General features: G+C 38.7%; 1 protein-coding gene across 2 annotated transcripts in view; it reads left to right on the plus strand.

The window, feature by feature from the left end:
* The first annotated feature begins 3,508 nt into the window (after nt 1-3,508).
* LOC135210852 (uncharacterized) overlaps nt 3,509-27,135 on the plus strand; it is a 741,193-nt gene continuing 717,566 nt past the window's right edge. For both annotated transcript variants that reach the window (XM_064243740.1, XM_064243745.1), the window contains exon 1: nt 3,509-3,631. The gene's annotated coding sequence lies outside the window, so the exon portion shown is untranslated. The remainder of the gene's footprint in view (nt 3,632-27,135) is intronic.

The following is a 27,135-nucleotide window of genomic DNA, read 5'->3' on the forward strand; positions in this document are numbered from 1 at the left end:
GTTCAGTCTTTGCTTTATTTGAATTCCCAATCATATCTATTCATTACCCAAAGGATGTTCAATAATGTCTTATCTTCAAATTTCTCCTTTCCTTTAATGTACCCCCAACAACTTTCGTTTGTTATTTCAAGAGAATTAAACCTACATATACTTAAATGGCCCTTTCTACTTCCCTAACAAATTCTTTCAAACTCTTCTTATCTGTTCTGGTATATTTTTAGTTATATCTCCTCCTACTTTCCTTTTTCGAAGGTCTTGCTCTCTCTTTTTTCATAACCGAGATCTTTAGCAGAAAGGAATTTATCATTATATCCATGCAGGGACTCAGGTTTACAATGTAGGTCTAGGTTTATTCTTCCCAACGGCATTTCTTATAATGCCATCCTGGTGTACATTAATTTGGTCTCTTCTGCCGTTGTAATTTGTTTAAACTTGTATCTGTATTTTTCTCTGGGGAAATACAGCGCCTCTCAGCGTTTTCAACTTACCGGTAGGTTTCTGCTGCTACATATTCACAGCTATCTCATAAACAGGGTTCATTAATACGCGCGTGCACTGTATCGCTTTATCTGCCTAGTATTACCTTTATGAAGTCATTAATTTTGTGTGCAGTATAGACTATCTGTGATTAAGGCGTTCGTACATTTTGCCTCCATAGCTGTCGTAGGGTGTGTCTACTTATCAACCTCCTGGCCAACCCACCCCTGCCCTCATTCTGTTCTAGCACACCTCCCACCCTGGCATACTGGAGAAAGTTTTAAGTATTGTACTAAGATAAAAATACAGAGACGAGGCCGTTTTGCTGGACCTCGGCTCTGGAATGTAACTGAACTAGTACTAGAGCTACGGTTCCAGTTCGATCTAGAATGCATTGCTAAAAAAAAAAAAAAAAGTAGTATTTTCAGTTTTTATGGTGGGAAAGTCTATTCAAAGAGATGACGTTCGAATAAAATCAACAATACAAAAAAATGGCACACCCAGAGCCTGTTTCATTCAAAATTTTTTACATTACTGATTAATTTTATAAGCACACATCTTAGTACCCCCGAAACATGGAATAGAATAAGATGGAATGGAATTTAATTCATCATTTCAGTCTTTTCATGTTCTTCATTTATGAGAAGCATAACTCCTCGTATCCCACGAACCCCCGTTCATAACAAATCTTCCGTCTGCATCACTTTCATGAAAGCATTTTGCAGTCTTTCTCAACAAATTATCTTTTTCCTAACTAATCCTCACCACCTTTCATATTGTACCGCTATCAAGTGTATTATGAGCTTTTGTTTCATTACTTTCAAAACTCTAATGCAAATGTTTGATAGCAAGTACTTAATCCGATTTTTTTTTTTTTAACCACTCATTTCCCTGACCAGTCTTCTGTTATCTGTTAATAACAGAAGTTTCTATTTTCCCAATGATAATCCTTCCCGATGCCTAGCACAGTATAAAAGCAATGGCGTTCCTCCTATAATTCTTACACACACTTTAATCACTTACTCATCTCACCCGTCCATTTGGAGACTTTTCCTTATAGAGACGTATTTTATAACCGTGGTCAGCCACTCGGCCATATTTTTACCACTGTTATTCCATAAGCTCCCGGTTTCTTTCCCTTCTTCAACATTTGAATGATCCTTCTTACATCAATGTAACACTTACACCAACATATTTCGCTCTTGCTACATTCAATTATGCCTCTGTTCTATTCTTCACATTCAATAACTGAAAATAATCTCTCATCTACACCGGTCTGTAGTCTATTCAGCGATGATCTATACGTTTGTTTTATTCTAACGCCAATTTGAACAGTTAACCTTTCTCTTTATATTTAAACAAAGCGCAATGTATTTATTCGCCTCTAGGCATTTTCAGATTTTTCAACGTACCCCACATTTTGTTCACTCACTTTCTCCCAAATTCTCTTGCTCACCTTCCTGTAACCACTACATGGTCAACGCCTGCGTCCTTCAACAGCACCTCAATGCTTATCTTCTTCCTTCTGACACGCTCCAGTTTTACTATCAAACCCCTTACCTTACTGTATTTTGTTTCTATATCTATAGGCATTCCTGCTACCTCTGTGGCCACTTTCTCGAGGTTACAGTCTCCACAAATACGTTCCATTTCTGTCTTTACCATAGCTTATTTTTCGTTCATCTGTTTATGTACTGTTCTCATTTCTCTCAAATAAGTCTATCATACTTGTGAATTTTCCTCTTTTCTGTAAAATTCTCTTCTTTCTAATGCATTCCAGAATACCAACCCAGCTACGCCTTCTCTTATATATTCCACGTACCTCTTTAGCCTCATGGTAATGCCGCTCGCTTCACGAGCTGGAAGGCCGGAAGTCCGAATTCCGGAGAGGACGAAGCAATGACGGCACAGTCCGTTAAGACCCACTGCTCTATTGACCGAGACCCTGCGTCGGCATCCGATACTGAGTCGACTATAGTGGGTTGCAAGTATGTTGGAGGAATGCGCTGAAATAGCAACAGTATCCAGAATTTTTTGCTTAGAATCGGAAGCGTTACACCTTTTCTACGTCCTTTACAAGCATAAGTTACGCTCATTCGCGAGCGCGCGCGCACACACACACACACTTATATATATATATATATATATATATATATATATATATATATATATATATATATATACTTTTTATGGAAGTATATATATATATATATATAATATATATATATTATATATATATATATATACTTCCATAAAAAAGGTGCACTTCGTTTGCGAGCGTGCGTACGCACATGTACGCTTATATATATATATATATATATATATATATATATATATATATATATATATATATATATATATATATAATATACATATATATATAATATATATATATATATACGTATAAATGGTGTTGTACGCCATACATATATGAATAGTTAAAAGTAGACAGCGTAAAGTGGACAATAATAATAATAATAATAATAATAATAATTAATAATAATAATAATAATAATAACAATGAAGAGGCTAGTCTTCTAATCACGAAATAATGAATCGTACTAAGGTTGGATACCCCCTTTTATAAAATTATATACAGTGTAATCAATGAAGCCTTCTTGAAGGGCACGCCACAATCTTCCCGCCCTTTCTCTCTGCTGGTACTATAATTGGAAATGACATAGTAACAGTCTTATGTGAATGCGATTACACTAAATCATGAGCATTTATAATTAATCACCTACTAAATTCTTTCCACTATCCGTGCTACTGGTAAGTTGCAATTATTAAGTACAAGATATAACTATTATACTTATATCTGATAAATTCATGATCACTTTAATAAGCCAGACATTCACCGGGGGGTGTTTCATTTGATACTCTATAGCTGCAGAAAAATAATTTCATATATAAAACGTTTTTAAAAGCAACGGACATGATTGGGCGTTGCAAAAGGAGAAGATGGTACTGTATTGAATTTTTGGTTAGATGCGAGCCCAATAGATGGCTCTGTAGAGGCGGGAATACGAACAAAGCAGCTGTTTACTTCACTCAGTGTCGTGTTGGATATGAGTGAGTTGGGTTGTGCGCAAAATCACTCTCGGACCTTTTGAGTACTCGTTGGATTACTCGTTTTGTTACTTGTTACAAGGGGGTAAGTTTAGCTTCATTTTGTTGTCGTTATATCAGTGATGGCAAATTGCTGTCAGGAATGAGTTGTCTTTTAAATTACGTTAACGACTTTGTATATACTGTTTATACTGGAAAACCGGCCTCCAGGGTTAGAGATGGGAGCGACCCAACCACCCACAGTTGCCAAAGATGGTTGTTTGTTGGGCAAAAGGTTCAAATCCATCCGGAAAAATCCGCACATACAAAAAAATCAGTAGCATTGCCAGTGTCGGAATTAAAAGCTAAATTAGTCTGACAGTCTGCTATTAGTATCGGGAAAGAGAAACGAGCTTTTGTAAGAATGAGAGAATGGCAATATTTTGTCCCTGGAACAACCCTGGCATTCTACAGTAACAGGACATATTCCTTAGGGCCTCAGAGGGGCATTAACTCGTGTGAAAATGAGATGAGCCTTGACAGTACGATCGTAACATTATCTGCTGTTGTAAACGATTGCATGAGGCGCCGACATTTCAGGGCCTGGAATCTCATGCTATCCCATTTTTGGCGCGCTTCCAAACAGATGTAACGGGCATGGAAGTGTCAAATCTTCTCCCTCCCTCGCTCGTCCTCCTCCCCCCCCCCTTCCCTCACCCTCTCGTCTTCCACCCACTTCCCTCCCCACTCGCTTTCCTCCACCCACCTCCTACCTCCTCACCCCTTTCCTTCTCAATAGCTACCCCTAGCGCCGCCCACTATAATGTGAAGAGCTGTCCTGGCGTTTTATTTCACCATTACATCAACCAGCGAGGTAGTTTTGATTTCGTTCTAACAATATCAGGAACTGACTTCATATCTCGGTCAATATGGAAAGAGAAATCCGTGTCTGAAAGTGTAGCCCTCATGTCAACCCTTTTTTTTTTCGACTCATTGTTCTGTCCACAGTGAACGCTCTACTATACGCGGCATTCTGTATATTTTACAGAGGGCAGGCCTTTGTCACTATATATTTTTTACATACTCGAGGGAGGAATCTTTGTCCCTGCGTGGTATAAACGCGGATGGAAGAGGTACCTTAGATACGCACCCTTCTGTGGCTCTGGAAACAAGTGCATGTAACCTACGGGGTTCAAGATTTGAGATGCCGGTTAGGCCTAGGGCTCATAAGTGTTTGTGTAAATACTCCGTGCGTTGTCGTTAAATTATTGGCGAACGCTTCACTAATTAATGTAGTACCTACTACACTTTTAATTAGCCATCAAAGGGATCCTCAGACAGGTTGAAGTTGAGTGTAAATGATGCTCAGTCATTGCAGGTTGGTTTTATTTACGTCTCTGCTTTGGTGTCGTGTGGAGGCGACTGGTATAGATTCTTTGGTAATTAGTCGGTCGGAATTATGATACTATAGTGCGAGGTTCTGTTTTTGTCTTTCATTGACCTGATTCTCTCTCTTCTCCTGGTTATATATATATATATATATATATATATATTGAAATAATTTTTTCAACCGAGATGTAGTGATATGTAACCTTAACTTGCATTAACACTTGTAACGACTTGCTAATAATATATATATATATATATATATATATATATATATATATATATATATATATATATATATATATAATATATAATACGTATATATTCGGCCTGCTTACCAATCGATGGAAGTCAGATGTAAAACAAAAGTAGAAATATGTGAAATACCGTAGCGTTGACGCTAGTTTCTGTGGATATTAATGACGTGAAAATTATTTTGAGAAATATATATATATATATATATATATATATATATATATATATATAGTGTCCAGTGGGCTCCTTTGGGGTATCTGGATTTGGAATACCCAAACCTACTTGAATGAGACCAGTGAGATGGGTGGTGTGGGGAGGGGCTGCACTGAAAGGACCCAAGTGGCAGATATTCAAGAGAGTAACCTGAAATACAAGTAGCAATTTCTCTCAATTCTATGATATACCGGAATTCTGGAACTCTTCGTCTGGTCATTTCTTCTAAGTCATGTGACTCACGTAAATGGGTATTAACCGCTGCAAGCACAAAAACTCGTTATTTGAACTTCTGTGAATATCTATCACGGCAGCTCTCGCTGGTGCAACTTTCAAACGTGCTTAATAGAGTGGTGATTGGATTAGCCCACTTTTTGCAAGTCTGCATTTGGCTGGGAGCATTACGTCATACGTTACTGTCTCTTTAAAGTTAATAAGATTATATTCTTGGCAGCATGTTGTTTACACGCACGCCCGCTATGTGTCTATGTACGTACTACATTCATACACGTAACCATTAAGATGGGCTTTCTAGATGGGTTAGACACTTTTTTTTCAAGTGTATCTAAGGCTGAGGATACTACCCGATGTCAGTTTCCAACAGTAAGGTTAATGTCTCTTATGGCAATTTCTGGTATCCTGTCAGTTTGGTCGATTGGTAGCAAGAATGGCTCTAACCACTTACCTTGCAAATACGAGCCTATTGCTCTGCCATTATTCACATGGGGGGGGGGGTGCTAAACGAAAACAAACTACGTATTGCCATACGCGTTTACTGTATTCATTTGCCCATCATTCCTCATGAGAGAGAGAGAGAGGCGTGTTCCGTATGTTAACTTGTTTTTGTGTAAGACCAAGTAATTTAACGAACACTGTTCAGCCCTTGAAAAGTGGTTGAGTTTACAACTTATTTTTCGTCGAATGGGGCGTGTTTATGAGGGGTTTTTTTCCTCATGTCACAAAGACCAAGAATAGCGGTACTTGGCCTTATTTGTATATTAAGTGTTTTTCGTGACTTCTGTTCCCGTGGTCATACTGGCCTATTTTTATAGGCACACGATAAAATAACGCACTTAATGTTAAATTCTTGGTCAAAGGTTATAGTAATCAGGCGTGGCATTTCTGTGGGCAAGGACTACATTTGGCTCAAAAGCTGCATCGTCAAGTTATTTTCCAGAATGCAGTAGTTGTGGCCAAATATTATTTCGTGAATATTTGTTTAGAAACGCTACTTCAATAGTGTTGATTCATTGGTCGAAGTCGCACCTTGACTGTAATTCACGCCAGAGTCAGTTGTTACCATTGAAATTGGTAGAAGAAAAAATTCACCGAAAGATTTACTCCCGCACCACCGACCGTTAAGTCAAAGTAGACATCTTTTTACCGTTTGTTATGACCTCATCCGGAGTCATTAAATGAATTGCACTGGGTACGAGATAAAGGATTGCCATTTACGGGTTGCCCAAGAGCAAGAGCCCGTGCCACCATTAGGCTCTCCTAAGTCACGCCCAGCCACAGTCCATCTCGCTGTATCTGAATTGCCCTCCGCGCCTCATAAGCCACTAGTTTCCCATCCCCGTCTCCCTTACACGAGAACGAAGACAGCCTTAACACCTATGGGTTTATCAACCCATCCCTGTTAATTGGATTTACGGCTCTCATAAATTCTGATGGGCTAATAATATATATAATAATATATATATATATATATATATATATATATATATATAATATATATATACCAGCTCCAGATAACATTAACAGTGCTAACAGTCCCTATAAAATCCAACACTGCCATGCACTCTCTATTCTCTTTCGCTCATGAACGCCTAACCCTAACAGCCTCTTTACCGCACACATGATAACCCGAATATCTGAACCGGGACGAGCAGCTAATAGCTTTGATTTCCTATCTCATTTATCGCACGATAAATCTAATCAGTGGTCTCATGTCACGCTACAATTCAGTCGCGAAATTTCATTTCAGATAGGGGAAAAAAGTTACGTAATTTGTTTTATGAATTACAGAATCATTTTTCTGTATCTTCTATATACCGTACCCTCCTACAGGCTATGAGGAAGTATATTAGCATCACTCCGGTTTAGTTTAAATAAACATTTTCCTACAAGTAAAATAAAATGCTTTATCATATTAAACAGATACACACAAAGAGAATATTGTCAAAACATCATTATTTTCAGAATATCGTGAAGACAAGACTTTTTCGTCCCAGAAAAGAAGATATATATATTTCGATATTATGCTAATAATCCTCCCAATAAGAGCATTAACGCAAGGGGATTAAAAAAGAAAGCGGGGAAGAGAAGATAACGAAAGAGGGCGTCATGAAAAGATGGGGAGTAACACCTAGGGGAGAAATGGATATGATGGAGAGAATAAATCTCTCTCTCTCTCTCTCTCTCTGGTGTGAGTACATACATGAATGAGGATGCATGATAGATATTGTAATATGAATATACGCGTTCACGCCGTTTATATATAATGTTAACACAAAAGTAGGAAGAGAAGATTACAGCTGCTAATTACTGTAACCAAACACAGCAGACTAGCTAAGTAAAAAGTGATGCTGCTAGGTCAAACCGACAATTGAAATAGCAATAATTCCGATGTAACACCGACTATTAAAACAGTGACTATAGCACAAACATTTCCAAAGCACATCTGTTAGAAATGCAAAGATTATAACAAACATTTCCAAAGCACATCTGTTAGAAATGCAAAGATTATAACAAACATTTCCAAAGCACATCTGTTAGAAATGCAAAGATGATGACAAACATTTCCAAAGCACATCTGTCAGAAATGCAGAGTCCCAAAGTGAAAACTGAATTTGGAGAAAAAAGTAAAATAATCAAAACACAAAATTACAGAGACAGAAGTTAATCATAAAAAATAATTAATTAAAACGTCAATAAGAAACGATGAAGTCTGAACCCAACACAATAATTCACGTCGGCAATCTGATGACACAAAACCCATTAAAGCGTGATTTAAAAGTATATATACGTAATAATACCGGAGACAATCTCTAATAATTAATTCCGAGAGGATCTGATCTTGTTTGTCCAACGCCGGGTGACAGTAGAGGAAACATGTTACAGCCACCAACCCCTCGCAAACCTGTTTGTCCGCTCCGGGTGGGGCGGGGTAGGTAGAGGATCGGGAGGGTAGAGGAGACAGCATCCCCGGGTTCCAACGCGCGTAGTGCGCGCTAACAAGCTCGTCTACAATAAATATCGTTCAGCATTAGCCGAGCGCACAATGGTTTCCTATAATTTGAAAATAATAAAAACTGGACGAGCAAGAAGTAAATCATGTTATTTTCTTAATATCATTAACCTCGTCAGCTCATAACACAGAGACTTTTCAAAACTATCACACAGTTTATGATTTAACCAGGAACATATAACAAACAGTTTTCGTTGGGCGAAATTAATTTCGGTTAATGGATGGATAAATTATGTAATTTTATACTTTAATTGTTTAGGTCTCGTCCGCCACGAAGAACGTTCAACAGTTTAGGCAGCCGAAGGTCCATTTGCAAGTCAAATAACATGGAAATATCCTAACAATGTTAAATGCAGAGCTTAGTAACTCTTTCCACAGTAACTTTCGAGATAAAATTTCAATTAACTTTTCTGTTAAAACGTGATTACAAATTAAGAATTAATTATTTCTAAAAATTAACCATTCAGTAACTTGACGGATTTTAATCAAACAAAGACGTTGAATGATGTCAGTATTCATAAGGATAAGAAACAAAAACGATAAAACAAACGGATATGATACAATGGCAGACAAGAGGTCTGTCATCCACGACCCCTTGGGCCAGGGAAGAGGGCGGGCACACAAAACAGCGTACTCCACCGTAACCTGATTGCCAAACCTGTTACTGGGAAGATCGTGGGAGTGAATTTCAAGAGGTTTAATCACCCTCTCAACAGACTTTTCCCATCAGGCAGGACTTCCAATCTCTCTCACGAGATCAATCATATGTTTTATTGAGACCGACGTTAAGTTGCGCGCGCACCATGAACGGCAATTCTGGATGTACGTACATCGCCCCTTCACGGAAGTAAAGTGTGGATACTGGATGGGAGGGAAGAAAAATGTTGAACCTGCTAAGAAGTGTCTAAAGTTTATCCTAGATGAAATGATGAACCATTGTGATTCATCAAGTTGGCCAGGTCATGTGGAAAAAGTTTAAGTAGTATGTCTTAGTTTAACCAGATCACTAAGCTGATTGACAGCTCTCCTAGAGCTGGCCTGAAGGATTAGATATTTCTACGTGCTTAGGAACCAATTGGTTACCTAGCAACGGGACCTACAGCTTATTGTAGGATCCGAACCGCATTATACCGAGAAATGAATTTCTAATCGCCAGAAATAAATTACTCTGATTCTACGTTGGCAGAGCAGGGAATCGAACTCCGACTCGGTAGGTGAGCACGCAACCCACTCGTCCATCAAGGAACTAAGTCATGTGAAGAGAATGGGGGGCGACAGGTTGGTGAAAACAGGATACAGTAATTCGAAGGTGTCAGCAGGGAGAGGAGGAATAGCTAGATGAATAGCTGGAGTGGAAGAGGTATTTGGCAAAGAAGAGCCATGATATACAAGCAGTGAAAGAGAGCCTCCAAGATACAGGTGAGTGGTGCAGTGTGTGTAACGGTTTCGACCCATTTGTAGCCTCCGGGCAGCTGTATGAAGCAGCTTAAACTGAAAACGTCGTTTTATCCATGATTCAACATGAAAAGCATGCCCAGACGCCCAAGACAGGGAAGCAGCTTATTTCTTTGAAAATAAACATTTAAAAACCAACGATATTCGGTTTATCTATGTAACACCAAACCCTTAAAACAGGGTCACCTTAGGGCATCGTTCAAATACCATTCGCTTAAAGCTATTTCTTAAACATGAAACAACCAATACCCGTGACGTTCGTGACGACAAACATTAAAGGAAATTATGTTGAAGTCCTTACACTGAACTCTCGCTAGGTAACCTGCGTTTATCTAGGAATACGTCAGCACCTGACAAACATTCAAACATTTGCGTTTCACCAATATTTGAAAAATGATGCGATAAATTCAGAACCGACAGAGGGACGTCGCGTGTTTCCTGCCAATTTGCTCAAGGTTGAGGTCATTCGTGCTATATTCTCATTTCTATGCAATATTGACAGGTAACTGCAGTGCAATTCCCCCTCCAACATAAAAAATATACTCATTCGAAAATAAAAAATGGCCAATCACAAACGACCCTGTTATTTTCTCCAGATTTCAGGAATCCCACTGTAACAGTACACCGGACTAAGTCATGTCAATTGTACGTAAGAATCTTAGTAATTCTGCGAATAGGACACAGTAAGCTCTAAAATCATGTACAAAGCACCGCGAGACATCTGCAAACAACCCAAATACTGGATATTACTCCATTACCGTTTGAAGAGGCGAGCAATCCACTTCATCATTCAAACTTGAGTGCTCTGGGATAGACAAATTCAAACCCTCTTTAAAAAAAATAAATACCACTTTCTTAACGCATCGCCCGCTCCAATCTTCTCATTCCTCCATTTACACCCTGATTCATCGAAAAGGCCTAACCAAAAAATTGGGGTACAACTGAGTGAGCAAATAGGCTCAGCAAACAGAAGACATGGATGAGCTACCTTGAGGGGTTCCTCAGATACCGCTAAGCAATATAGAGCTGAAGAGGGAGCCCCAATAAAACAATTCACCCGAAGAAGGGAGGTCGTCTGCTTACTATACCGTCAGAAGGTAGGGCATACCATTGTACAGTAATTACTTTATGCTATGGACAGGAGTAACTGCTTAGAAATAACAATACAAGGACGAAAACTTGCGTATAAATGAGCTCGCAAATACTTATGACACTTACTAAATGACAAAAATATACCTGGATAATTCTGTTTTCAATGCAAACAAATAAAAAAAAATCGCTCGCTTACTACCTACTTTGAACAAATAAGTCAGATCTTTAAACATGAAAATGTCAGAACTTAAAAAAAACAAGGCATAAAATAGCTTTTTGTATATTTTACCTCGAACTAGGCTACGTTTCAAGGCATCTCTTCTAAATTTTGCTTCTATTTTACTAAACAGGACCACCAGCAAAGTACAATAGCTCTGCACCTCATTACATGGACAGAATTTGGATGAAAGAAAAAAAAAACCCTAATTCTGTTGTCCAGGAAATCTGGTAGAACGGCCGACCAGGCCTTGAAAGGTAGTCAACATAAACAGAGCCTTTGCTACGACCGAGTAACTTTAGCGCTTTACTTATGAAACAGCAAATTCACATGTTTTTGCTAAGCACAATGAAAAATAAACGGGCAAAAGTCTGTACGCAAACTTTCGTGTAAGAGGTAATGAAACAACGGAACTGAATGATCAGGGCCGCGTGAGTTGTTGCAGTACGATAGCAGTAAGGCAGAAGAGAAATTGCAGTTTTTGTGTATAAAGAGGAGTTGTATACAGTTGCTTTGTATTTGCTCTTAACAAGAAAGGTTTTCAAAAAGGCTCACGTAGCATATAACCAGTTAGGTATGCCCATGCTATGCCCACACATTTATTCGCAACTGAAAAAAGGGCAGTTCTTCACTTTTATCTGTACTTTGGGGCTATGATTACGAAAATATACAATGAATAAGATAGCCGTGAAGTTAAATTTATGCAAGTCATAACGGCACTTATGCAAAATGCTTTACGGGTCTGAACTGAATGAATAAAGACTTATTGCAAAAAAACTGAATTAACAGATTTAATTCAGTTTTTGTTTGTAGATGTGTGTTTGTAATAGGATTTTATTTCAAGCCCTCAAAGCTAATGTATTCAGACCGGCAAAACCTTTTGCATATATTACGTAATGACTTGCATAAATTCAGCTAAATAGCTATTATAGATATTGCATACTTTCAAAATCGTATCCCCAAGTACAGATAAATGTTTAGAATTGGCTTTTTATTCCCAGTATTAGGTCCCGTAATAGGTATTCCATTTGCGGCCGGGAAAATGGAATGTAATAGCTCCTTCACTACTGCGACAGTCATCTGGCCGTTACCGGTACCAGGTACTCTCTCTCTCTCTCGACCTTGGGCTATAGTGCACCTCAAATTCTTGCTGCTTCTAGGAGTAGTGTGTCATCGTCTGGAATCTTGTCTCCTTCTGCGTACGCGGTGTCAGCTGTCAGTAATATATTGACGATGAGAGAACGGGGTCGTAGGTGTTGAAAGATATGTGGAATTTTTTTTCCGTTTCAGTGAAACTATGGATATATATATATATATATATATATATATATATATATATATATATATATATATATATACACACACACACACACACACATATATAATATATATATATATGTGTGTGTGTGTGTGTGTCTGATCACATCACCTTGATTCATGTATACGCATTAAGCTACAAATGTCCTGATATCCAATTCACTCTACCTCAGGATTAATATATTTTCATATATGATAACCGAAGGGGAATTTTTTGTTGACAATAATTTCGTCGGCTCCCGGGCGCGAACTTATTATTATCAACTAAAAATTCCTCTTCAGTTATATATGAACATATATTAATTCTGAGGTAGAGTGAATTTGATATTAAAGGACATTTGTAGCTTAATGGGTATATGTATGTATGTATGTATGTATGTATTATATATACATACATACATATCATACACACACACACACACACACATATATATATATATATATATATATATATATATATATATATATATAATATATATAATGTAAATAACTTTCTAGGAAGGGCAGCTGTCATTGCAGAATATTTACGTTAGTTGTTTTGTCTCTGCAAGCCAATTAGTAAAGGTGTTTGACTCTAACGAATATTCTGTGAGTTCATTAGGTATGAATATATATACATAATTTTTTTAGCAATTTTTAATAATTTGGGAATTGTCGTATTGTGCGAGAGCTGGAGGTCGAATAACACGACTGTGACGTCATCGACTGTTTCGGTTTATTTGAAAAGTAACGGTCTTTTGTCCGTTACGTTTAATGCTTTTCGTTTATGTGTGATTTCCCTCACGACACCAACGTCAGTGTGATCATCGCGGGAACACAGCTTAACAATCACGCCTTCAATACACGAGGTTTGAGGTTTCCTGTCCTGGAAGGTTCTTCTGAACCCTGGAAATGCCTCGGGAGGTCCATCCAAGAAATGAAGTGGACGAGGGGGAATGGGCTCGGAGGGGGGAGGGGTGAGGGACCCGGGTATGTAGCTGGAGGGAGTGGAGAGAGAGAGTGGTCTGAGGGTGGGGGAATGAGTGATGTCATGGCTTTATAATCTCCTGCCCTGTGTTTTTCGCTAGAGCAGGTTTATCGGAACCGTTGGAAGTTCTGTAGTGGTGGTAGTGGTTACGGGGATGGTTGTTGGAGGAGGAGGAGGATGGAGGGAGGATCTCACCACACTTCCCACTCCCTCCAACACCGCCTCTTGTCATATCTAGATGAGATGCCCTTGTATTACATTTCAGCGATTGAATTTGATCCTCGGGAAAGTTCGACGGAAGTCAGTGTTCGCAGTCTCTTGAACCAAAATGAGCGTAATTATGGGATGTCGTAATCTTCTTTTGTGCTCCGCGGGGCTTGTTTTGGAAGGCGGGCACAAAATAACCTCGTATATTTCAAGTTCATGGGAAGAACGTCCGCAGGAGTTGACGAAAGTTTGAGGTAGATGGGTGGATGATATATATATATATATATATATATATATATATATATATATATATAGAGAAGAGAGAGGAGAGAGAGAGAGAGAGAGAGAGATAGAGAGAGGAGAGAGAAGAGAGAGAGAGAGAGAGAGAGTCACACTGACTTCTTATCTACTTTATTTCTTTACACTAATTGGATACGCTGGTCACAACGAATTATCAGCAGTTTTCACCCTCTTCCTCTCATTCCGATTCAACGCTAACATTTCACTTCCATAGAGGGGAGTTATCATGACAATCCCTTCCTACAATTCGACTTGTAATTTGACTGGTACTCCTGTGTACATTTTTGCAGAGATCCTGGTACATCTGTTTCGCCTGTTCTGTTATTCACCTCATATTTCTCCTTACCATAAATTTCATTTACCCTTAGGTGCTCATGAATTGATCTCGCCCTTTCTTAAACCATCCCTACAGATATTCACTTGTTCATTTTTAAAAGTAAATTCACTATTTTACTAGTTTTCCTTCGCTGTCACCAGCTAAACCTGTATCAAGAAACAACTTCATCCATTTTTTCTGAACCACAAACTACATTGACATCTGTCATTGCTCTGTTTATCCATAACAATATAAAAGAGCCCCCGGTGACGTACGGAGTCTTGTCTTAAGACCCCTTTTCGCACCAAACTAGTCACTCTCACGCCCACATAATGTAACATAATCCTAAACTTCGTAAAAGTCCCTTCGTCCCTTAGCTGCAGCCCTTTCATTCCCTTTTCTGTACCTCCATTCATATTCTCTCTACCATCTTCCTGTCCACCACCTCCTCACAGTTGCTTCATAGTGCAACTGTGAGGATTTCTTCTTGTTACACCTTTCAAACCTTTCTACTCTCACTTCCCCTTTCAGCACTCATAGATCCCAGCATTAGGCCCATGGCCTAAATTCTAGAGATTGTTCTATTCTATTACTGTTTGGCACTTTGGCAATGATCCTTCCATACACATTCTACTGTATACCTTACCGGTAATGTTATGCCTCTGTAAGTCTTACAGTCCCCACTGTTATTTTTCCACACATATAAAGTGCCATTTCTGAGGCATTGTTTTGAAACTAGTCCTCATTCAGCCAGCTCGGGTACTCAAGCTGTCACCACCATACCGCTTCATCTCAATTGTATTCCCTTCAACTCGACCGTCTGTTCCATTGCAACTCTGCCGTCTTGTTCCATTGCTCAACCTAGTACTCGCTTCTGCAAACACCTTAAGGCGCCACAAACCGTCGTAAATGTACATTGATTATTTCTACTGTTCCATCTTAGAGACCTGCGTAATTTTCAGAGTGCTCACAGTTTACATCCAGAAGCAAAAAATATCCGAGACTCATGGGTCACACGTAGTTGAGTTGGCTGAGAAAAGTCGCGTACTGTGATTCGAGGAAACTGATTTTAAAGATTCTCTTGGCCAAGCCTTCTTTCCATAACTCCCAGACGTCCGGTCGAGAATTTGAGAAAGGCATTTCCCTATAGCACACAGACTGAGTCTCTCTCTCTCTCTCTCTCTCCAATTGTCAGTTCCCTCAACCATTCACTACATTTTTACATGTTATCTAGCGAAAGTATAGTTCTAATCTCTCTCTCTCTCTCTCTCTCTCTCTCATCTCTCTCTATCTCTCTCACTGCTATCCTCTCTCTCACAAAAATCGGTCCATAAAAACATCCTAAGACGCCCGGTTGAGAATTTGAGCAAGGCATTTCCCTAGCACACAGACAATCTCTCTCTCTCCTCTCTCTCTCTCTCTCTCTCTCCTCTCTCTCTCTCTCTCCACTGTCAGTTCACATAACCATTCACTACATTTTTACGTGATATGTAGCGAAAGTATAGTTCTAATTCGCTCTCCCTCTCTCTCTGAGAACAAGTATTTCCTTTAGTATTTAATGGTGAATTTTGCCCTTGATACTGTTGTAGTCTTGTAAGGTAAACAACAATATCACGAGCCGTGACTTAAAAGCTCAGACTTGAGGCCTTCCTTGTCGCTTTAGTAAGGTTAATGGATTCTGCTTTTTGTTTGGAAAGATCGAGTGGTTGTCGTCTTTGTTTAGAAAGACTGGTCGATTGTTTACTTTGTTTAGATGGACTGAGTTCTGGCCCTCCCGGTTCAAAAGAATTGTCTTGTCTTTCCTGTTGAGAGATTGCTTTTGTTGCCTTTCATATTTATGAAAATTACTTGGTTGATTTTCTATGAAATATTGGTCGCTGTTTGTCATGTTTACAATTATAATTGGATTGTGTCTGCTTAGAAAGACTATCTGGTGGTCGGTAGTCTTCGATTAGATCAATCGAATGACTGTTGGTGGTGGTCTTGATTAGATAAACTAATTGTTTAGACTCGACAGATTTTGTTTGCTATACCTGCATCTTCTGCGAAATCTCCCTATTGACATAAAAGGCAAGTGTCTTGCTTCGTCAAGTGTTTATGTATGCTATGCCACTAAGTAATAGTGCCATTACTACGAGTGTTGGTTCTCGGTACACAGATCGCAATATTGTCAGTACTCCAATTTATTTTGCTTTCTTGCTTTAGTTCTGAATCCCATCGGTACTACTGTCATTGCCACCAATCTAGAAATATGAACGCCATTATGATTTCAAACGTTTGTGGTTTGTTCGAATAATTTTTCCCCCTTTATTATAAAAATAATATTATATACAATATTATATACAATCAGTCAGTAGTGCTAACATTTGGCAAATTTTATAATCATATGTTTACACAAAAGAATTGTAATGATATTAAGCACTACAATTATGTACAAGATCATCACAACAAATGCTACCACAAGGTACTGAAAAAGTAGCAATGTATTATACACAAAACAGAAAGGTCGTCGACATCTTAACTGTTGTTACTCAGTTACCAAAGAATACAAAAGTACAACTGGCTCCAGTTAAGGATGGAGAAACCATTCACATCATAACTGGTTACACTTAAACCCCCGAAAGACAGAAAAAACCTGCGACTTTTCAGAAAGTTAAAAGTATGGCTGACTTCTGGTAAAAGAATTTTCCCCATAAATATGGTCAAAACTACTATCATGTTACGGACATAAATACGTAACAGAAAAGTGCTATTTCCCGTAGGGGGTCAGTGCCGTCAGTGCGCTTCACGTGGTGGCCTGTGGGTCTTTGTAGTGTCCCATCGCCCCCTAGCTGCAACCTCTCTCATTTCTTTCACTGTACCTCCGTTCTTATTCTCTTTCTTCCATCTGGCTTTCCACCCTCTAACAGTTGTTTTCCTAATGCACCTTTCAAACCTTCTTACTGTCAGCTTCCCTTTCAGCGCTGAATGACCTCGTAGGTTCCAGCGTTTGGCCTATATTCTATTTATTCTATTTTAAGGTATGAATATGAATGCTATTGTACTTATCCAGTAACAACTGACCACAGTATTTAAGTCCTTTTGCAATGACACCGGACTTACGTTATATCAAGTACAGTATGCGAGCGTGGAGGTCATAGCCCGAAGATAAATGTACGACAAAAATAAATATTCGGAAGTCCACTCGTAGTATGACTGCAACAAATTTTATATAATACTGGAGAATTGTGTATGTGAATCGTTTCTCATGTTCATGTTTTCCTTTACCAGAATCTTGGTAAATAAGGAAATAACACTCACAATACTAAGTTTCAAGTCTTTACATATAGTTCACTTGCTTAACATACAAGTATCAAGCGGTTTAAGCGTGAAAATCGTCGTTTATCGTTCAGTTAAATGTTTGTTATTGTTGTGGATTTAAGCATAAAATTAATGTGATTTTAAATGTAGAAATTTGCTCTATTATCTATAGTTCTACATTGTAGCTATTATTATTATGTAATGGCGCTTTATTGGTAACAGCATGCGTATTATGGCCTAATTATGTACTATGACTTGAATTACTTGCTTCAGCACTGTAGCTATGTAACGGAGATGTTAGCGCTTTACTGTATGTAATCAAGAGCTTACTGGTCGAGCTAAGCTGTATAGGTACTAATGGGGCCAGACTTTGTTATATTAGCAAGTAGCCTATTCTTGTCAGACGGAATTTTGAAAGCCCTGCAGAAACAAGTTGAATAAATTTGAACCACGAATCCAGTCAAGGGTTGCTGAAGTACATCTGACTGTTACCCCTAAAATTTTTTTAATGCATTGGATAAAGCTACAAGTTGAATATATATATATATATATATATATATATATATATATATATATATATATATATATATATATATATATATATATATAATGTAGTATTTCAGTAAAATCATATCTTGGAGTCAGATCGAATGAGGCGTTTGTGGAGTAAAATTCATCCTCATCTTTTCAAACTTGATTGAAGGAGGTGAAACGTTACTGAATCCCGTCATAGTTGGTCAAACGTTACTGTAACAACTCACGTTACCGCAGTTCTCGGCGTGCAGGCTAACACGTGGCGGGGTGCGTTGGTGCGAGTGCTGAAGGTCGACGTTCCCTAAGTTGGCAATGGAATGAAAACCCTTACGGACGAGAACTCGAGTGCCCGTGAATCGTAAGGTCGATTTTTATGCGAATTTTGTCAGGATTTGGATCTTACAGGGATCACAAAAGCTTAGATTTTATTGTCGTGGGGGTTACGCGTTTGAAAAAGTGGGTGCCATCTTTAAGTTCCACCTCTTTGGCACCAGTTTAGCAGTTCATTGCTATTTTTAACCAGTGCGCTATGAGGGTTAAAGTTGTTTTTCCCTTTTAGAGTGTTTTGTTAAATATTGTCGACGGTATTCTTTTGCTCTGGGTTCGTGTGCATTTGTGCGATTCCCTTTGGAGGTTTGGAATGTATTCATTTTTCTTTTCCATTAAAGGCACTCGTTTCTTCTCTATTAGGATGCACACTATATTGACCAGGTGTAGTGAACTCGTGTAAGAACTCTCAAAAACTCTTGCACAGAGTCGGAACCTTTGGACACGTTGTGTTGAATGTTGTGTCTGATGCCGTAAGCAGTAAACTTTGTATCTGGTAGGCAACTCGGGTGGAGAATCAGTATCTTGAGTCATTCATTTTAACATAGTCAGTTTGCTCTCTATCTTTTGCTATTGAAATTTACTGCTGACTAGTTCATGCCACGTGCTTTTGTATGCCCTAGTTACTTACCTATTAAAGTCTTTAGAAGCATGTAGAATATTGCCAAGACTATAAAATGCAGAATACAAAGAGGCCTCTGTAACCAAGCTGACAATTTTGTGTGAGAAACGAGGAATTCGGTGGCGAGAATTGATTTTCGCAGATATTGTAAGGGCTGTTTATGCCACGAAATTCCGTAGGGACTCGTTCGTGTGTTTATTTTAGCGGGCCAAGGTAATCCAAACTTAACGTTGATTGTTGAGTTCTTACGTTAAATATTGAACGTTGATTTCCTTGCATCATGTAAACGTTGCGGGATTCCAGGTCTTCTTGAGAATGTGATAACTCATTTGACTAGATCTTCCTAAAACTCGCTGTAAATTCAGAGAGCACAGTCATTGAGAGAGACTTCTTGCTTACGAAAAGCTACGTTGGTATTGGTGACAGACAGTTCTGTGCTAAGCGGCGTCGAACATTTATATAAACCCCAAGTGTTAGATTCGGCAAATGGATCTGCTCCATGTTTTCTCTTTACATTACCCCCCCCCCCCCCCCTTGCCTTACATTGTTGAGACGCCAGCTTGTGGCATTTAATTCCTCTTACAAAAGGAATTAGATGTTTTCTAGTCTATGCTGACAACCTCATTCTCAGCGCTGTAGCTACATGCGGATTTAACCCAATGTATTTTTTTTTTCTTTTACGTATTTCATATCTCGCCAGTGTGCCTTGACAGTATCTTGAATTAACATCGGTCTTTATGTTATGTTGGCGCTTAACTTGGCTTCAGACAAATTTCTAGCATTTATAGCTCATTAATAATAATAATGGTAATGGTGACATAGATAATTGACATGTTCGATGGATTTTGAAATAGTTTTCCGAAGCTGTTATGCCGTTTGGTTAGACATGTCACTCATTTGAGGGAATATCAGCACATTTTGTTAGCCTGTTTATTTTATGTGTGACATGATTCTTACGGACAAGATGAGAGTACACATTTTTTAAGCTAATGAATTGTAGTGTTCTGGCAAAACATCAGAAGTTATTTGTGCTACAAGAGTAATGAAATATGATCAGCGCTTTCTTTAAGAATGTTGACTCGAAATATTTTAGGAAAATGCAAGATTTGGATCTACTAGATGGCAGTGGTCTCTCTCTCTCTCTCTCTCTCTCTCATGCGATCCTTTGATCGACCGAGAAATTCCTTGCGGAAGGATGTCTGTAAATGGTCTGAAAATGTAAGGAGGATTCGGAAGAACTCTCTCTCTCTCTCTCTCTCTCTCTCTCTCTCTCTCCTCGGGCGTGGCGTGGCGTCTACGGTCAGGAATAGATAAGCTAAGCGTGGGTCGGAGGGTGGTAGGGGGGATATATGACAGTCTAGGGGAGGATAGAGAGAGTGAGAGAGAGAGAGAGAGGGAGCGAGCTGAGGACTCGGTGTGTGCCTTCAGATGGGAAAGAGGACGAGAGAGAGAGAGAGAGAGAGAGAGAGGAAATCCGAAGACAAGCAGCCTATGTATGTATGTATCGCCGACTGGCACGGTGTCTGTCGTCTCTTTTCAGTTTTCCCTTTGTTGCGGCTCTCTCTCTCTCTCTCTCTCTCTCTCTCTCTCTCTCTCTCTGTTTCGTATGCTGGTCGTATCGTATAGGTTTATTTTTTTCAGGAACCGAGCCCCGTGCTCTCTCTCTCTCTCTCTCTCTCTCTCTCTCTCTCTCTCTCACCAGTTTCCCTTTCAGAACTTATATTTTATTTTTAAATTTTAGACATGTTCTGACAGTGGACCCGCCCTGTTTGCCGTGCAGTCCGTATTCGTGGAGAGTTTTCCTTAAGGCGTTTAACCCAGTTAAAAACGTGTTACGGATGAGAGTGGATTTCTGGAAAGTGCTCTCGTAAGTATATCAAGGGAATGGGCAGTATTGTCCGATTTTAATTTTTATTTTTTTATGGGAGTGTGAAATGTGGCGATTTTTTTTAATATGTATGCATATATATATATATATATATATATATATATATATAAAAATTAATACATTTTATGTATATCTACTAATATCTGTGTATATGTACATACATACATTCATACATATGTATGTGTAGTAGGGAGCAGCTCCACAGAAAAGGGTGCAATATTCATTCATAATTAATTTATGAATAATGATGAACCTCCCTTGCAGAGAATTTCAACATCACTACTTGGTTCATAGACCTATCAAAAAGGCTCATCAGCATCGCATCGATTCCTCGGCATTGTATCACCAACCTTGCATGCACTTCTTTCTTTGACATGATCTTCCTGTTCTCATACCTACTTCACTCTGTTTTTCCTCACAACAACTGTAAATTGAACATTTTTCACCAGTTTATCTCGCTTCATTCTTTCCACATCACCAAACTCTCCTATCTATCCTTAAATTTTCCCGACCTGCTTACTAGTTCTTTGTGTCTTCACATTTCTCGGCCTTTCACTCCCCATCTATCACACTCCCCATCTATCACACCAGCAACATTTGTCAGCCGCTAACCCCCCCCCCCCCTTTTTTTTTCCCCCCTCGCATTCACCACCTACACCTTACGCCCGTAAAGGAGAGTTGGCACAACTTCTCTCTCATCCAAGTCTTTGATGTAGCACAGTATCTGGCTTCATCTGTTGTGTGCCTCGCCTCCTGCCATCATCCATGACACATATTCTCAGATCTGTATAAATAAATCATTTGGTATTGTTCACTGTCGTTTCCAACATTCATTGCTCCTCCTTGGATATATCTACCCCTTCTACCCTCACTCGTATGTGCTTTCACTTTCAGCTTTCTCCTTGTGCAAATACTTCAGATTCTTTTACTGGTCTTTTTGTTGTCTTCTCACTTACGTCTTCTATCTTTGTACGACTATTTCTTCCTCCTAAGTTCTTCAATCCATCCGCTATGATTCTGAATAGTTATAGACTCGTCGTATTTGTTGTCTTAGACTGACTTTCACAATAAAATATTCACTCTTCCATCTATATCATACTCACACTAACTAACATATATATATATATATATATATATATATATATATATATTATATATATATATATATATATAGATATATATTATATATATATATATATATATATATTTAGTTAGTTTGTGTGTATATGATCAAGTTCATTATGGCGTAACAGACAATGTTCGCGTCTTTATGGTCTTCGTTGTTTTTGTGTCGTCAGTTGTCGTTAGGAGGTCTCAGTGACCTATATATTTTTGCTTTTGTTTTTCTGAAAGTATTCAGACGATATATAGGAGTATGTTGCTGTTAAACATCGTGTTTCGCAACCAAACTGGTCATAAATGTCTCGATTATCGAGTGGAAAATGAGTTGACCGAGTAAATTGAAGCCTAATCCCCGCCTCATCCCCCCCTTCATCCCCCCCATACCCTCCCCCCCTTTTTTTCTCCACCGTGGGAAGACTCCATGCAAGCTCACTCTCGCACGCTTGCGTCCGCGATTTTCAGACATATACACATGTTGGTAGATATATATATAATGTGTATGTGTGTGTATCTGTAGTGGTTAACCTTTAACCTCATTCTGACGTATCGGGTGCAGGTTTGAATCCCGCAACTGGTGTAGGATTTAATTTTCTTCTTGTTTGGATATTGCCGAAAAGTCAGGGGAAATCGAGAAGTTAAGAGGTCATTTCGCGTGTCATAAATACATATAACTCGGGTAAGAAAGGTGACCATATATATATATATATATATATATCGATATATATATATATATATCATATATATTATAATATATTGTCTGTTGTCAGAAGTATCTTGAGTCATAATTTGGGTGTGTGCCAACGTCTAGTTTGATGTACCTCTCCCCCCCCCCTGCACCCCACTCTCCCATCCTCCCAACCCGATTATATATATTAGAAGGCTGGGTGTTTTTTTTATCCATCTATATTACACGCCATTGAATTAAGCGAGTCTCAATGAAGTACGTAAGTAGAAGAGCGTCCGTTCATTTAATTTTGTCTCCACCCTTCCCCTTTTCCTTCCTCTTTTTTTTAAAAATTATTATTTATTGTCGTTCTGTTTTAATCAGCTTAGAATGGTCTACCTGCCTTCTTGAAAGTCTTGTTGAGCTCCACTAAAATTCAGGTATAAATCATCAGTTTCCTCTTCTTATAAAGTTCTAAGGTCCTATTTCTCTCCCAGGTCTTGCTTCCCTGTCCTCTGATAACTCTATTCTCCTTCCTCTAAGGACAAGTTTATGTTTCCATCCTTTCTTTTGTTATTTCCCCCTTGTAGGATTCAGGTAGGTGAGGTTTAAAATTCAAATCCAATCCAATCTCTCTCTCTCTCTCTCTCTCTCTCTCTCTCTCTCTCTCTCTCTCTCTCTCTCTCTTATGGTCAGTAAGGTAAGAAAGGAAATGTTACTAGTTTAAGAATAAAGAATAAAAAAAAAAAGAAGTCCAAGGTAGAGTTCAGTATTGAACTTTGGCATGACATTTAGCGAATGAGAGTGAAATCACATCTTTCACTTTGTGTGTCATGGTTTACAAGTATTCCTTTTACTCTTCTTTCGTTTTACCTTTTCGCTTTCGTCTTGACATTTCGTTTTTCACAATGTCTTATATCCTCAAAGGTATTTCACGATACGTCTTAGTCGCGATACGGCGTATCTCCTCAAAGGTTTTTCGCAATACGGCTTATCTCATCAAAGGTTTTTCGCGATACGGCTTATCTCCTCAAAGGTTTTTCGCGATACGGCTTATCTCATCAAAGGTTTTTCGCAATACTTCTTAGCTCCTCAGGTTTTTTCACGATACATCTTAGCTCCTCAAAGGTTTTTTCAAGATACGGCTTATCTCCTCAAAGGTTTTTCGCTATACGGCTTATCTCCTCAAAGGTTTTTCGCGATACGGCTTATCTCATCAAAGGTTTTTCGCAATACTTCTTAGCTCCTCAGGTTTTTTCACGATACATCTTAGCTCCTCAAAGGTTTTTTCACGATACAGCTTATCTCCTCAAAGGTTTTTCACGATACGGCTTATCTCCTCTAAGGTTTTTCACGATACGGCTTATCTCCTCTAAGGTTTATCGCAATACGTTTTATCTCCTCAAAGGTATTTCATGATACGGCTTATCTCCTCTAAGGTTTTTCACGATACGTCTTATCTCCTCTAAGGTTTTTCACGATACGTCTTATCTCCTCTAAGGTTTTTCACGATACGTCTTATCTCCTCTAAGGTTTTTCACGATACGTCTTATCTCCTCTAAGGTTTTTCACGATACGTCTTATCTCCTCTAAGGTTTTTCACGATACGTCTTATCTCCTCTAAGGTTTTTCACGATACGTCTTATCTCCTCAAAGGTATTTCACGATACGTCTTATCTCCTGTAAGGTTTTTCACAATACGGCTTATTTCCTCTAAGGTTTTTCACGATACGGCTTATCTCCTCTAAGGTTTTTCACGATACGGCTTATCTCCTCTAAGGTTTTTCACGATACGGCTTATCTCCTCTAAGGTTTTTCACGATACGGCTTATCTCCTCTAAGGTTTTTCACGATATGTCTTATCTCCTCTACGGTTTTTCACGATACGTCTTATCTCCTCTAAGGTTTTTCACGATACGTCTTATCTCCTCTAAGGTTTTTCACGATACGTCTTATCTCCTCTAAGGTTTTTCACGATACGTCTTATCTCCTCCAAGGTTTTTCACGATAGGTCTTATCTCCTCTAAGGTTTTTCACGATACGGCTTATCTCCTCTAAGGTTTTTCACGATACGGCTTATCTCCTCTAAGGTTTTTCACGATACGGCTTATCTCCTCTAAGGTTTTTCACGATATGTCTTATCTCCTCTACGGTTTTTCACGATACGTCTTATCTCCTCTAAGGTTTTTCACGATACGTCTTATCTCCTCTAAGGTTTTTCACGATACGTCTTATCTCCTCGAAGGTATTTCACGATACGTCTTATCTCCGCTAAGGTTTTTCACGATACGTCTTATCTCCTCTGTTTTTCACGATATGTCTTATCTCCTCAAAGGTATTTCACGATACGTCTTATCTCTTCTAAGGTTTTTCACAATACGGCTTATTTCCTCTAAGGTTTTTCACGATACGTCTTATCTCCTCTAAGGTTTTTCACGATACGGCTTATCTCCTCGAAGGTATTTCACGATACGTCTTATCTCCGCTAAGGTTTTTCACGATACGTCTTATCTCCTCTGTTTTTCACGATACGTCTTATCTCCTCAAAGGTATTTCACGATATGTCTTATCTCTTCTAAGGTTTTTCACAATACGGCTTATTTCCTCTAAGGTTTTTCACGATACGTCTTATCTCCTCCAAGGTTTTTCACGATACGGCTTATCTCCTCTAAGGTTTTTCACGATACGGCTTATCTCCTCTAAGGTTTTTCACGATACGGCTTATCTCCTCTAAGGTTTTTCACGATATGTCTTATCTCCTCTAAGGTTTTTCACGATATGTCTTATCTCCTCTAAGGTATTTCACGATATGTCTTATCTCCTCTAAGGTTTTTCACAATACAGCTTATTTCCTCTAAGGTTTTTCACAATACGTCTTATCTCCTCTAAGGTTTTTCATGATACGGCTTATCTCCTCTAAGGTTTTTCATGATACGGCTTATCTCCTCTAAGGTTTTTCACGATATGTCTTATCGCCTCTAAAGGTTTTTCACAATGAGTCTTATCTCCTCAAAGCTTTTTCACAGTATCTCCTCAAAGGTTTTACACAATACGTCTTATATATCTCCTCAAAGGGATGTTGCTTTTCAGTGTCTTTTATTCCCTAATGCTCTTTTTAGCTCAGGTTATGACCACCACAGTCGTGTAACTACCTATGCATGCTTCACTGCCTTGGCCAACAGAGGCGGATTGGAGTTTTTAGGGAACATGTCAATACCCCACCCTTGCCCAGGAGTCCAACTTGGGTTCGTCACTGTGTAGGTGAGAGTCCCACCGGGACTGTATGATGCCTACATACCGCACACAACACATAATATATATTATATATAATATAATAGATATATATAGATATATATATATATATTTTATATGTAGTAGCTGGTTTTCCACCCCGTCCCTTTCACGGAGACAACGCCCATTAAGGGTGGGGGTGGGGGGGGGAGTGGGAAAGGTAGGATAAAACAACATAAGCCATCTTGGAGGTACCCACTATAACCCTGCCTAGTTTCATGCCCTTCGGACCAGCCGTTTGGCCGTGATTGAATGATAGACGGACGGACAGACATAACGCCCATTATATTAAGATAATACATAGCACTTATGTTTTACCATTATGATTAACAAACACAAAATATATTTTCGCTTCAAGGTTTCACAAGAGTAAATTTTTTTCTTGTTATTTGTCTACTAAAAAAAGTAGCTGCATTATCAGTCATAAAATGTCATGTAGAAGCTAATAATCAAAGTGGTCTTTTATTTGTCGAATCCCGGCAGCCAACCTGGACAAATTCATAGGTAAATGTTGACCAAGTATGTTCGTAATTATACTCGTAATAATACACGCTTTTCAGTTTATTATTGGCATCGAGTTGCTTTTTTTCAGTTTATTATTGGCATCGAGTTGCTTTGGCTTGTATGTCTTTCATTAGAAGTTAGTTTGATTTTGATGAAAGCCAAATTATTCGAAATGTTTTTTTGAAGGTATATAGGTATATTCTATCCTTGATATGTACATTTTTTTATTCGATTTTATTGGTTTCATTTGTAGCAGGATGAGTAGATAATTCCTTAAAGCGTAGATTTTCTCTTTCTGTACATTATGGCGCCGTTTATTCCTCTTCAATAATATCGATGTCATGACGTTGCTGGTCAGTGTCCATATGTTGTCTGTACTACGG

This window comes from Macrobrachium nipponense, chromosome 4, assembly GCF_015104395.2.
Source record: "Macrobrachium nipponense isolate FS-2020 chromosome 4, ASM1510439v2, whole genome shotgun sequence".
In the NCBI taxonomy this organism is placed as follows: Eukaryota; Metazoa; Arthropoda; class Malacostraca; order Decapoda; family Palaemonidae; genus Macrobrachium; species Macrobrachium nipponense.